Here is a 12875-nt window from a genome sequence, read left to right on the forward strand (position 1 = left end):
TTTGTTAATTTATTGATTTTTACAGGTATATGTCAATTATCTTCAAGGTAAAATAGCAATTGCTTGAGTTCACAGAGTTACAAAAGGATTCAGAGGATAAAAACAGCAAAAAGAAGCTCACTGGTGCGAAAAAGCCAGTAAGAGCTGTTTTGGGCGTTAAACGCCCAAAAGAAGCATCTACTGGGCGTTCAACGCCAGAAAAAAGCACCTTCTGGGCGTTGAACGCCAGAAAGAAGCACCTTCTGGGCGTTCAACGCCAGATTTATAACGTCCTGGGCATTCAGAAAAATGCTCAGTGACAAGGGAGTTCCTGGCGTTCAACACCAGCTAGAAGCAATAGCTGGGCGTTGAACGCCCAGGAGAAGCTACACATGGGTGTTAAACGCCCAAAACATGCAGCATTTGGGCGTTTAACGCCAGGATTGTTGGGAGGAGGTGAATTCGTTTTCAACTCAATTTCTTTCCATTTTTCACATTTCAATTCATGATTTCTTGCATAAACATGTTACAAACTCCCATCTTTCAAACTTCAATTCCAAAAATTTTTAATCCTAAACATGTTTCTTAATTTTTCTTCAATATCTTTTCAAACCTTTTTCAAAACTCAATTATCTTTTTGCATTCTTTTCAAATCTTTTTAATTTCTTCTCAAATCTTTTTCAAACTTATCATATTATCTTTTTAAATTCAAAGTTATCTTTCTCAAAATCTCATCATATCTTTTGAATTTTCGAAATTGCCTCTCCTTCTATTTCTCTGCTTTCCTTTCTTTTGCTTGAGGACAAGCAAACCTCTAAGTTTAGTGTGTTTTTCCGTGATCACTGAGCTAAAACTCACCAAGATCATGGCACCTAAGGGAAAATAAACCACCTTAAGAGGCAAGAAAGAGAATATTCCAAAACCATTTTGGAATCAAGAGAAGTTCTTAACCAAAGAACATGCAGACCAGTACCATAAAATAATGGGTCTGAGATCAGTGATCCCGGAAGTTAAATTCGATCTGAAAGAAGACAAATATATGGAGATACAGGAGCTAAAGCACCAGAAGCTGTCTCCTGAAGGATCAAGCACCCCACAGATTAAAGGAGCATCCACCTTCCAAAATAAAGGTCGTTGAGTCCTAATCTTAGCCTTAACTCTGTGATAACTGTTCTTATTAAGAATTTACCTTAGAAGTTATATATGAGTAGAAGTAATTAGTATATCTATTTTGATTTTATCTCCAATTAAGCTATAATTTATTTTTCTAATCATCATCAAACATAAATAAAATAGCAGATTTTTAGAATAAGGAGGCAATATTTTTTCGAGTCCTTAATAAGGAAAATTCTAATTATTTATATGTGGTGGCAATACTTTTTGTCTTCTGAATGAAGGTCTGAATAGTGCATATTTTTGATATTGAATTTTATGAATGTTAAAATTGTTGGCTCTTGAAAGAATGATGAACAAGAAAAATATTATTGATGATCTGAAAAATCATGAAATTGATTCTTGAAGCAAGAAAAAGCAGTGAAAAAAAAAATTTGCAAAAAAAAGCAAGCAAAAAAAGCCAATAGCCTTAAAACCAAAAGGCAAGGGTAAAAAGGATCCAAGGCTTTGAGCATCAATGGATAGGAGGGCCCAAGAAAATAAATCCAGGCCTAAGCGGCTAAATCAAGCTGTTCCTAACCATGTGCTTGTGGCATGCAGGTCCAAGTGAAAAGCTTGAGACTGAGTGGTTAAAGTCGTGATCCAAAGCAAAAGAGTGTGCTTAAAAACTTTGGACACCTCTAATTGTGGACTTTAGCAAAGCTAAATCACAATTTGAAAAGGTTCACCCAGTTATGTGTCTGTGGCATTTATGTATCCGGTGGTAATACTGGAAAACAAAGTGCTTAGGGCCACGGTCAAGACTCATAAAGTAACTGTGTTCAAGAATCAACATACTACACTAGGTGAATCAATAATACCATTTGAATTCTGAGTTCCTATGGATGCCAATCATTCTAAATTTCAAAGGATAAAGTGAGATGCCAAAACTGTTCAGAAGTAAAAAGCTACTAGCCCCGCTCATCTAATTAGAATCTGAGCTTCACGTAAAACTCTAAGATATTATTGCTTCTTGATTTCTTTTTATCCTATTTTATGTATCTAGTTACTTGAGGACAAGCAACAGTTTAAGTTTGGTGTTGTGATGAGCGGATATTTTATATGCTTTCTGGGGGTAATTTCATGTAGATTTTAGTATGTTTTAGTTAGTTTTTAGTATAATTTTATTAGTTTTTAGGCAAAATTCATATTTCTGGAGTTTGTGTGTTTTTCTGTAATTTCAGGTATTTTTTGGCTGAAATTGAGGGTGCTGAGTTAAAATCTGATTTAGGCTAAAAAAAAAAGATTGCTGATGTTGTTGGATTCTGACCTTCCTGCACTCGGAATGGATTTTTTGGAGCTACAGAAATTCAATTGGTGCACTGTTAATTGGGTTGGAAAGTAGACATCCAGGGCTTTCCATCAGTATATAATGGTCCATACTTTACGCGAAGATAGATGACGTAAACTGGCGTTGAACTCCAGTTCCATGTTGCAGTCTGGCGTTCAGCGCCAGAAACAGGTTGCAAGTTAGAGTTCAACGCCAGAAACATGTTACAACCCGGCGTTCAACTCCAAAAACAGCCAGGCATGTGAGAATCTTAAGTCTCAGCCCCAGCACACATCAAGTGGGCCCCAGAAGTGGATTTCTGCACTATCCATCTTAGTTTACTCATTTTCTGTAAACCTAGGTTACTAGTTTAGTATTTAAACAACTTTTAGAGACTTATTTTGTATCTCATGACATTTTTAGATTTGAATTTTATACTCTTTGATGGCATGAGTCTCTAAACTCCATTGTTGGGGGTGAGGAGCTCTATAGCGTCTCGATGAATTAATGCAATTATTTCTATTTTCCATTCAAACATTCTTGTTCCTATCTAAGATGTTCATGCGTGCTTCACTATGAAGAAGGTGATGATCCGTGACACTCATCACCTTCCTCAACCCGTGAACGTGTGCCTGACAACCACCTCCGTTCTACATCAGATTGAATGAGTATCTCTTAGATTTCTTAATCAGAATCTTCGTGGTATAAGCTAGAATTGATGGCGGCATTCATGAGAATCCGAAAAGTCTAAACCTTGTCTGTGGTATTCCGAGTAGGATTCAAGGATTGAATGGCTATGATGAGCTTCAAACTCGTGATTGTTGGGCGTAGTAACAGACACAAAAGGATCAATGGATCCTATTCCGACATGATCGAGAACCAACAGATGATTAGCCGTGCTGTGACAGAGCATTTGGACCATTTTCACTGAGAGGATGGGAAGTAGCCATTGACAACGGTGATGCCCTACATACAGCTTGCCATGGAAGGAACTTTGCACTTTTGAAAGTGAGGAAGCATTATGTTACAGGAATTCAGAAGATAAAGCATCTCCAAAACTCCAACATATTCTCCATTATTGAGTAACAATTAATTATTTTATGCCCTTTCATTTATTTTACAATTGAGATTAAAGAACCCTATTGGTATCCTGACTAAGAATAATAAGATAACCATAGCTTGCTTCAAGCTAACAATCTTCGTGGGATTCGACCCTTACTCACGTAAAACTTGGACGACCTAGTGCACTTGCTAGTTAGTGGTACGAATTGTGAAAAGTGTTATTTACAATTTCGTGCACCAGGGATGCGCGTACAGAGGGACTATCCAATGGTTAGCTACCAGGACATATCGGGTTGGCTGTATAACCGACAGATGAGCTCATTAGACATAGGACAGGCATACATCATATGCATTTGTATGTTTTGCTTGGGTGTACATTGTTTTGGTTTGTCTATCTGTTTAACTATGCTTATCTGCTATTTGACTTACTTGCTGTATTTGCATCCTATCGGTGTTTTTCTTGTTTCTATTGTATGTGTGTGCAACTGAGAGATCCCTTATGCTGGTGGTGGTGAAGTTAAGCGTGGTTTTTCTGATGTGATGGTTTGATTGCTGATTTGGTTAAGTTGCTTGAGTTGGGGGCTGTGATTGGTTTCTAATTGAGGTATTAGTAAAGTATGAAAAATCAAGCTGGTTCAGCATAGACTTAATGAACCTATACTTGGAGCAGGTTAGTCATTCATACAGTTTAGGAAATTGATTAAGATTTTTCTTATAAGAAAAGAAAGGTTTTAGATTTCTAAAAAAATTAAATATTGTTTCTTTAAAAAGATTCATAGGACGAACAATAATCGCTGCCTTGGAATCAATTATTCTTATAACAATTCTTATACCCTCTATTGAGAACTCTTTCGAGGACGATGTTCTCATTCCTCTACAGAATTTCTTTTCAGTGACAGATTCAGGAAGCTTTAGCACGAAGCCGCGATTGAACTACGGAGCTTTATATATATATATATATATATATATATATATATATATATATATATATATATATATATATATATATATATATGCTTTCATTCTCTGTATTTGATTTAGTCTTAAATTTTATTTTACCCCTCGTCATTTGTCATTTTGAGATTTTAGAGGGGTAGGAATTATATATTAAGAAGTTTTGAATAAGTCTATGTATTTATTATTATATGGATATAATATGTGATTATGATATTTTAAAGTAAAGATTTTTCGCTTTCATAATTAAAGATTCGGTTCATATTCGCAAAGGCTCAATATTAAATAAATATAGTATCAAATTAAAGGATTAGAGATAAGTAACGCCTGAAGTTTTAGTACGATCATGAATTGTTAAAAGTAAGGGTGTTACAAGGATAATTTGTTTTAACATTGTGATTATGTTTTTAACTTGTGATTTAAAGTTTTTTTTTGGTGGGGGAATTAAATGGGTGAAACCGAAAAAGTGCGAGCATTCTTTGAATCTTGGTGTGACCAAGAGAATGTCAAACGTGGTAAAAGAAAATGGTTCAATTTATGGTTTGCAATCATTTGGATAATTTAGAAGGATTTGGCTCCTCCAAAGTTGTTTACTTACTTTAGAGAAAAAAGTAACGTAATATGAACCCTTGATAATTGATGAGCGGATAATTTATACGCTTTTTGGCATTGTTTTTAGGTAGTTTTTAGTAAGTTTAAGCTACTTTTAGGGATGTTTTCATTATTTTTTATGTAAAATTCACATTTCTGGACTTTACTATGAGTTTGTGTGTTTTTCTGTAATTTCAGGTAATTTCTGGCTGAAATTGAGGGACTTGAGCAAAACTCTGAAAAAGGCTGACAAAAGGACTGCTGATGCTGTTGGAATCTGACCTCCCTGTACTCAAAATGGATTTTCTGGAGCTACAGAACTCCAAATGGTGCGCTCTCAATGGCGTTGGAAAGTAGAAATCCAGAGCTTTCCAGAAATATATAATAGTCCATACTTTATTCGGGAATTGATGACGTAAAGTGGCGCTCAACGCCAAGTATATGCTGCTGTCTGGAGTCAAACGCCAGAAACACGTCACGACCCGGAGTTGAACGCCAGAAACACGCTATAACTCAGCGTTCAACTCCAAAGGAAGCCTCAGCTCGTGGATAGATCAAGCTCAGCCCAAACACACACCAAGTGGGCCCCGGAAGTGGATTTATGCATCAATTACTTACTCATGTAAACCCTAGTAGCTAGTCTAGTATAAATAGGATAATTTACTATTGTATTAGACATCTTTTGATCACTTTAGATCTTAGGATCATCTTGGGACGATTAGTTCTCAGATCATGGGGGCTGGCCATTCGGCCATGCTTGGACCTCTCACTTATGTATTTTCAACGGTGGAGTTTCTACACACCATAGATTAAGGGTGTGGAGCTCTACTATACCTCAAGTTTCAATACAATTACTATTATTTTCTATTCAATTCTCTTTTATTCTTATTCCAAGATATACGTTGCACTTCAACTTGATGAATGTGATGATCCGTGACACTCATCCTCATTCTCACCTATGAACGCACGTGACTGACGACCACTTCCGTTCTACCATAGGCCGGGCACATATCTCTTAGATTCCCCAACAGAATCTTCGTGGTATAAGCTAGATAGATGGCGGCATTCATGGGAATCCGAAAAGTCTAACCTTGTCTGTGGTATTCCAAGTAGGATTCCGGGAATCTGGAAAGTCTAACATTGTCTGTGGTATTCCGAGTAGGATTCCAGTATTGAATGACTGTGACGAGCTTCAAACTCCTGAAGGCTGGACGTTAGTGATAGACGCAAAAGAATCAAGGGATTCTATTCCAACCTGATTGAGAACTGACAGATGATTAGCCGTGCTGTGACAGAGCATAGGACCATTGACAATGGTGATGCCCTACATACAGCTTGCCATGGAAAGGAGTAAGAAGGATTGGATGAATGTAATAAGAAAGTAGAGATTCAAGAGGAGCACAGCATCTCCATACGCCTATCTGAAATTCCCACTATTGCTTTACATAAGTATTTCGATCCTATTTTATCTTCTGTTTATTATTTATTTTCGAACTTATCATAAACCATTTAATCTGCCTAACTGAGATTTACAAGGTAACCATAGCTTGCTTCATACCAACAATCTCTGTGGGATCGACCCTTACTCACGTAAGGTATTACTTGGATGACCCAGTACACTTGCTGGTTAAGTTGAACGGAGTTGTGACCACACATAGTTGTAAACCATGGTATTGGCATCATGTTTTTGGCACCATTTCCAGGGAAAGAAAAAGCAATGAATTCTACAAAATGCAATAACATATGAATCACAATTTCGTCCACCAAGTTTTTGGCACCGTTGCCGGGGATTGTTCGAGTATGGACAACTGACGATTCATCTTGTTGCTCAGATTAGGTAATTTTCTTTTCAAAAAAATCTTTTTCAAAATTTTTCTTTTCTTTTTTCGTTTTTCCAAACTTTATTTTCGAAAAAAATTAATAAAAATCCAAAAAATTAATACAATCATAAAAATCAAAAATATTTTGTGTTTATTGTTCGAGTCTTGAGTCAATTTTTAAGTTTGGTAACAATTGCATGTTTTTAAAATTTATGCATTATTTTCGAAAATTCCATGCATTCATAGTGTTCTTCATGATCTTCAAGTTGTTCTCAACAAGTCTTCTTGTTTGATCTTGATGTTTTCTTGTTTTGTGTTGTTTGTTGTTTTTCATATGCATTTTTCGTTTGTTAAAGTCCATGCATTAAAGATTTCTAAGTTTGGTGTCTTGCATATTTTCTTTGCATTAAAAATTTTTCAAAAATATGTTCTTGATGTTCATCATGATCTTCAAAGTGTTCTTGGTGTTCATCTTGACATTCATAGTGTTCTTGCATGCATCATGTGTTTGATCCAAAATTTTCATGTTTTGGGTCATTTTTATGTTTTTCTCTCTCATAATTAAAATTTCAAAAATCAAAAAATATCTTTTCCTTATTTACCTCCAAATTTTCGAAATTTTGGGTTGACTTGGTCAAAAAATTTTTAAAATTAGTTGTTTCTTAAAAGTCAAGTCAAAATTTCAAATTTTAAAAATCTTATCTTTTTAAATTCTTTTTCAAATTATTTTCAAAATTTTTTTCTTATTTTTATATCATATTTTTGAAAATATGCTAACAATTAATGTGATTGGTTCAAAAATTTGAAGTTTGTTACTTTCTTGTTAAGAAAGGTTCAATCTTTAAATTCTAGAATCTTATCTTGTAGTTTCTTGTTAGTTAAGTCATTTTAAAAATTAAATCTTTTTCAAAATGCCTTTTTCTTAAAAATCTTATCTTTTTATCTTATCTTTTTCAAAATTTTATCTTTTTCAAAATTTGATTTTAAAATATCTTTTCTATCTTTCTATCTTCTTATCTTTTTAAAATTAAAAACTTCAAATCTTTTTCAATCAACCAACTAACTTTTTGTTTGTTTCTTATCTTTTTCAAAACCAACTAACTACTTCTCCCTCCCTAATTTCGAAAATATCTCATCTCTTTTTCAAAAATTCTTTTTTGTTTTAAATTTTAATTTTAATCTTATCTTATCTCTAATTTTCGAAAATTACTAACACCTTTTTAAAATTATTTTTGAATTCTCCCTCTCTTTTCTTATTCTATTTAATTAATTATTTACTAACACTTTTCGTCACCTCTCTTCATCTAAATATCCGAACCCATTCTTCTTCACTCTCCTCCCCTTTCTTCTTCTACTAACATAAAGGAATCTCTATACTGTGACATAGAGGATTCCTCTTCTTTTCTTGTTTTCTTCTCACTTATATGAGCAGGAACAAGGACAAAAGCACTCTTGTTGAAGCTGATCCAGAACCTGAAAGGACTCTGAAGAGGAAACTAAGAGAAGCTAAATTACAACAATCCAGAAGTAACCTTTCAGAAATTTTCGAACAAGAGAAGGAGATGGCAGCCGAACCCAATAATGATAATGCAAGGAGGATGCTTGGTGATTTTACCAAACCCACGTCCAAATTTGATCGAAGAAGCATCTCCATTCCTGCCACTGGAGCAAATAATTTTGAGCTAAAACCTCAGCTAGTTGCCTTAATGCAACAAAACTGCAAGTTTTATGGACTTCCATCTGAAGATCCTTATCAGTTTTTAACTGAGTTCTTGCAGATTTGTGAGACTGTTAAGACGAATAGAGTAGATCCTGAAGTCTACAGGCTCATGCTTCTCCCTTTTGCTGTAAGAGACAGAGCTAGAATCTGGTTGGACTCACAACCTAAAGATAGCCTGGACTCTTGGGAGAAGCTGGTCACGGCTTTCTTGGATAAATTCTTTCCTCCTCAAAAGCTGAGTAAGCTTAGAGTTGATGTTCAGACCTTCAAACAAAAAGATGGTGAATCCCTCTATGAAGCTTGGGAAAGATACAAGCAGTTGACCAAAAGGTGTCCATCTGACATGTTTTCAGAATGGACCATATTAGATATATTCTATTATGGTCTATCTGAGTTTTCAAAAATGTCATTGGACCATTCTATAGGTGGATCCATCCACCTAAAGAAAACACCTGCAGAAGCTCAAGAACTCATTGGCATGGGTGCAAATAACCAATTCATGTACACTTCTGAGAGGAATTCCGTGAATAATGGGACACCTCAGAGGAAGGGAATTCTTGAAATTGATGCTCTGAATACCATATTGGCATAGAACAAAGTGTTGACTCAGCAAATCAACATGATCTCTCAAAGTCTGAATGGATGGCAAAATGCATCCAACAGTACTAAAGAGGCAGCTTCTGAAGAAGCTTATGATCCTGAGAACCCTGCAATGGCAGAGGTTAATTACATGGGTGAACCTTATGGAAACACCTATAATTCATCTTGGAGAAATCATCCAAATTTCTCATGGAAGGATCAACAAAAGCCTCAACAAGGCTTTAACAATGGTGGACGCAATAGGCTGAGCAATAGCAAGCCTTTTCCATCATCTTCTCAGCAACAGACAGAGAATTCTGAACAAAACACTTCTAATTTAGCCAATCTAGTTTCTGATCTGTCAAAAGCCACTTTCAGTTTCATGAGTGAAACAAGATCCTCCATCAGAAATCTGGAGGCACAAGTGGGCCAGCTGAGTAAGAAAGTCATTGAAACTCCTCCCAGTATTCTCCCAAGCAATACAGAAGAGAATCCAAAAGGAGAGTGCAAGGCCATTGATGTGATCAATATGGCCGAATGCACAAGGGAGGAGAAGGACGAAAATCATAGTGAGGAAGACCTCCTGGGACATCTCTCAAGCAAGAAGGAGTTTCCTATTAAGGATCCAAAGGAATCTGAGGCTCATATAGAGACCATAGAGATTTCATTAAATCTCCTTCTGCCATTCATGAGCTCAGAAGACTATTCTTCCTCTGAAGAGGATGAAGATGTGACTGGAGAGCAAGTTGCTCAATATTTAGGAGCTATCATGAAGATGAATGCCAAGTTGTTTGGTAATGAGACTTGGGAAAGTGAACCTCCCTTTGTCGTTGGTGAACTAGACACCTGGATTCAGAAAATTTTACCTCAAAAGAGACAAGATCCTGGCAAGTTCTTAATACCTTGTACCATAGGCACCATGACCTTTGAAAAAGCTCTATGTGATCTGGGATCAGGGATAAATCTTATGCCACTCTTTGTAATAGAGAAGCTGGGGATCATTGAGGTACAACCTGCCTTGTTCTCATTACAATTGGCAGACAAGTCATTGAGACAAGCTTGTGGAATAGTAGAAGACGTGTTAGTAAAGGTTGAAGGCCTTTACATCCCTGTTGATTTCATAATCTTAGACACTAGGAAGGAAGAGGATGAATGTATCATCCTTGGAAGACCTTTCCTAGCTACAGCAGGAGCTGTGATAGATGTCAACAGAGGTGAATTAGTCCTTCAATTGAATGGGGACTGCCTTGTGTTTAAGGCACATGGCCATCCCTCTATGACAAAAGAGAGTAAGCACAAAGAGCTTCTCTCAGTTCAGAGTCAAGAAGAGCCCCCACAGTCAAACTATAAGTTTGGTGTTGGGAGGCCATAACCAAACTCTAATTTTGGTGTTAAGACCCCATATCCAAACTCTAAGTTTGGTGTTGAGACTATACAACATTGACCTGATCACCTTTGTGGCTCCATGGGAGCCCACTGTCAAGCTATTGACATTAAAGAAGCGCTTGTTGGGAGGCAACCTAAATTTATTTATCTAATTTTTATTTTATTGTTATTTTATGTTTTATTAGGTACATGATCATGTGGAGTCACAAAAAAATATAAAAATTAAAAACAGAATCAAAAATAGCAGAAGAAAAATCACACCCTGGAGGGAGGACATACTGGCGTTCAACGCCAGTAAGGAGCATCTGGCTGGCGTTCAACGCCAGAACAGAGCATGAATCTGGCGCTGAACGCCAGAAACAAGCAACATTCTGGCATTTGAACGCCAGGAATGTACCTTGAGGAAAGCTGGCACTGAACACCAGTAACAAGCATGGAACTGGCGTTCAACGCCAGAAACATGCTACACATGGGCGTTGAACGCCCAGAACATGCTACACATGGGCGTTGAACGCCCAGAACGTGCATCACCTCGGCGTTTAAACGCCAGAATGGTATGCAAAGGCATTTTGCATGCCTATTTGGTGCAGGGATGTAATTCCTTGACACCTTAGGATCTGTGGACCCCACAGGATCACCTCAGGATCTGTAGACCCCACAGGATCATCTCAGGATCTGTGGACCCCACAGGATCCCCACCTAACATATTCCCACCTTACCTCCTAATCCTATAACACTCTTCCCCATGTCACACTTCCCAACAACTTCAATCTCTCTTCCCAATTACCCCCTTCACCACTCACATCCATCCACTCTTCCCCTTAAACCCCACCTACCTTCAAAATTCAAAAACACTTTCCCACCCAAACCCACCCTACATGGCCGAACCTACCCTCTCCCCTTTCCCTATATATACCCTTTCATTCTACTTCATTTTCACACAACACAACCCCCTCTTCTACACCTTGGCCGAAACACCATCCCTCACTCTCATCCATATTTTCTTCTTCTTCTTCTTCTCTTCTTTCTTCTCTTGCTCGAGGGCGAGCAATATTTTAAGTTTGGTGTTGTAAAAGCATAAGCTTTTTGTTTTTCCATTACCATCAATGGCACTTAAGGCCGGAGAATCCTCTAGAAAAGGAAAAGGGAAGACAAAAGCTTCCACCTCCGAGTCATGGGAGATGGAAAGATTCATCTCCAAAAGCCATCAAGACCACTTCTATGATGTTGTGGCAAAGAAGAAGGTGATCCCTGAGGTCCCTTTCAAGCTCAAGAAAAATTAGTATCCGGAGATCCGACATGAGATCCGAAGGAGAGGTTGGGAAGTCCTAACCAACCCCATGCAACAAGTCGGAATCTTAATGGTTCAAGAGTTCTATGCCAATGCATGGATCACTAGGAACCATGATCAAAGTATGAACCCGAGTCCAAAGAATTATCTCACAATGGTTCGGGGGAAATACTTAGATTTTAGTTCGGAGAATGTGGGGTTGGCGTTCCACTTGCCCATGATGCAAGGAGATGTATGCCCCTACACTAGAAGGGTCAACTTTAATCAAAGGTTGGACCAAGTCCTAATGGACATATGTGTGGAAGGAGCTCAATGAAAAAGAGACTCCAAAGGCAAGCCAGTTCAACTAAGAAGACTGGACCTCAAGCCTGTGGCTAGAGGATGGTTGGAGTTCATTCAACACTCCATCATTCCCACTAGCAACCGAGTTGAAGTTACTGTGGATCGGGCCATCATGATTCATAGCATCATGATTGGAGAGGAAGTAGAAGTTCATGAAGTCATCTCCAATGAAATCTACAAAATAGCCGAAAAGCCCTCCACCATGGCAAGGCTAGCTTTTCCTCACCTTATTTGCCATCTATGTTACTCAGCTAGAGTTATCATAGAAGGAGACATCTCCATTGAGGAGGATAAGCCCATCATCAAGAAGAGGATGGAGCAAGCAAGAGAGACCCTCCACGGATCTCAAGAGATACATGAGGAAGCTCATCATCAAGAAATCCCTGAGATGCCTCAAGTATGCACTTTTCTCCCAACAACTATTGGGAATAACTCAACACTTCCTTAGAAGATTTGAGCTACAATGTGGAACAATTAAGGGTGGAACATCATGAGCACTCCATCATTCTCCATGAAATAAGAGAAGATCAAAGAGCAATGAGGGAGGAGCAACAAAGGCAAGGAAGGGACATAGAAGAGCTTAAGGACATTGTTGGTCCTTCAAGAAGAAGACGCCACTAAGGTGGATTCATTCCTTGTTCTTATTTCTTTCTGCTTTTCGGTTTTTATGTTGTGTTCATTTATGTTTTGTGTCTCTACTTCATGATCATTAGTGTTTAGTAACTATGT

The 12875-nt window shown here is 37.5% G+C and overlaps 1 non-coding gene across 1 annotated transcript; it reads right to left on the reverse strand.

Annotated features, from left to right (window-relative positions):
- Positions 1-8789: 8789 nt before the first annotated feature.
- On the reverse strand, positions 8790-8893 carry LOC112765993 (small nucleolar RNA R71). The gene has a single exon (XR_003184034.1). It is a non-coding gene; the product is annotated as a small nucleolar RNA R71 (small nucleolar RNA).
- Between the last annotated feature and the right edge of the window lie 3982 nt (positions 8894-12875).

Source organism: Arachis hypogaea, chromosome 2 (assembly GCF_003086295.3).
Source record: "Arachis hypogaea cultivar Tifrunner chromosome 2, arahy.Tifrunner.gnm2.J5K5, whole genome shotgun sequence".
NCBI classification, from domain to species: domain Eukaryota; kingdom Viridiplantae; phylum Streptophyta; class Magnoliopsida; order Fabales; family Fabaceae; genus Arachis; species Arachis hypogaea.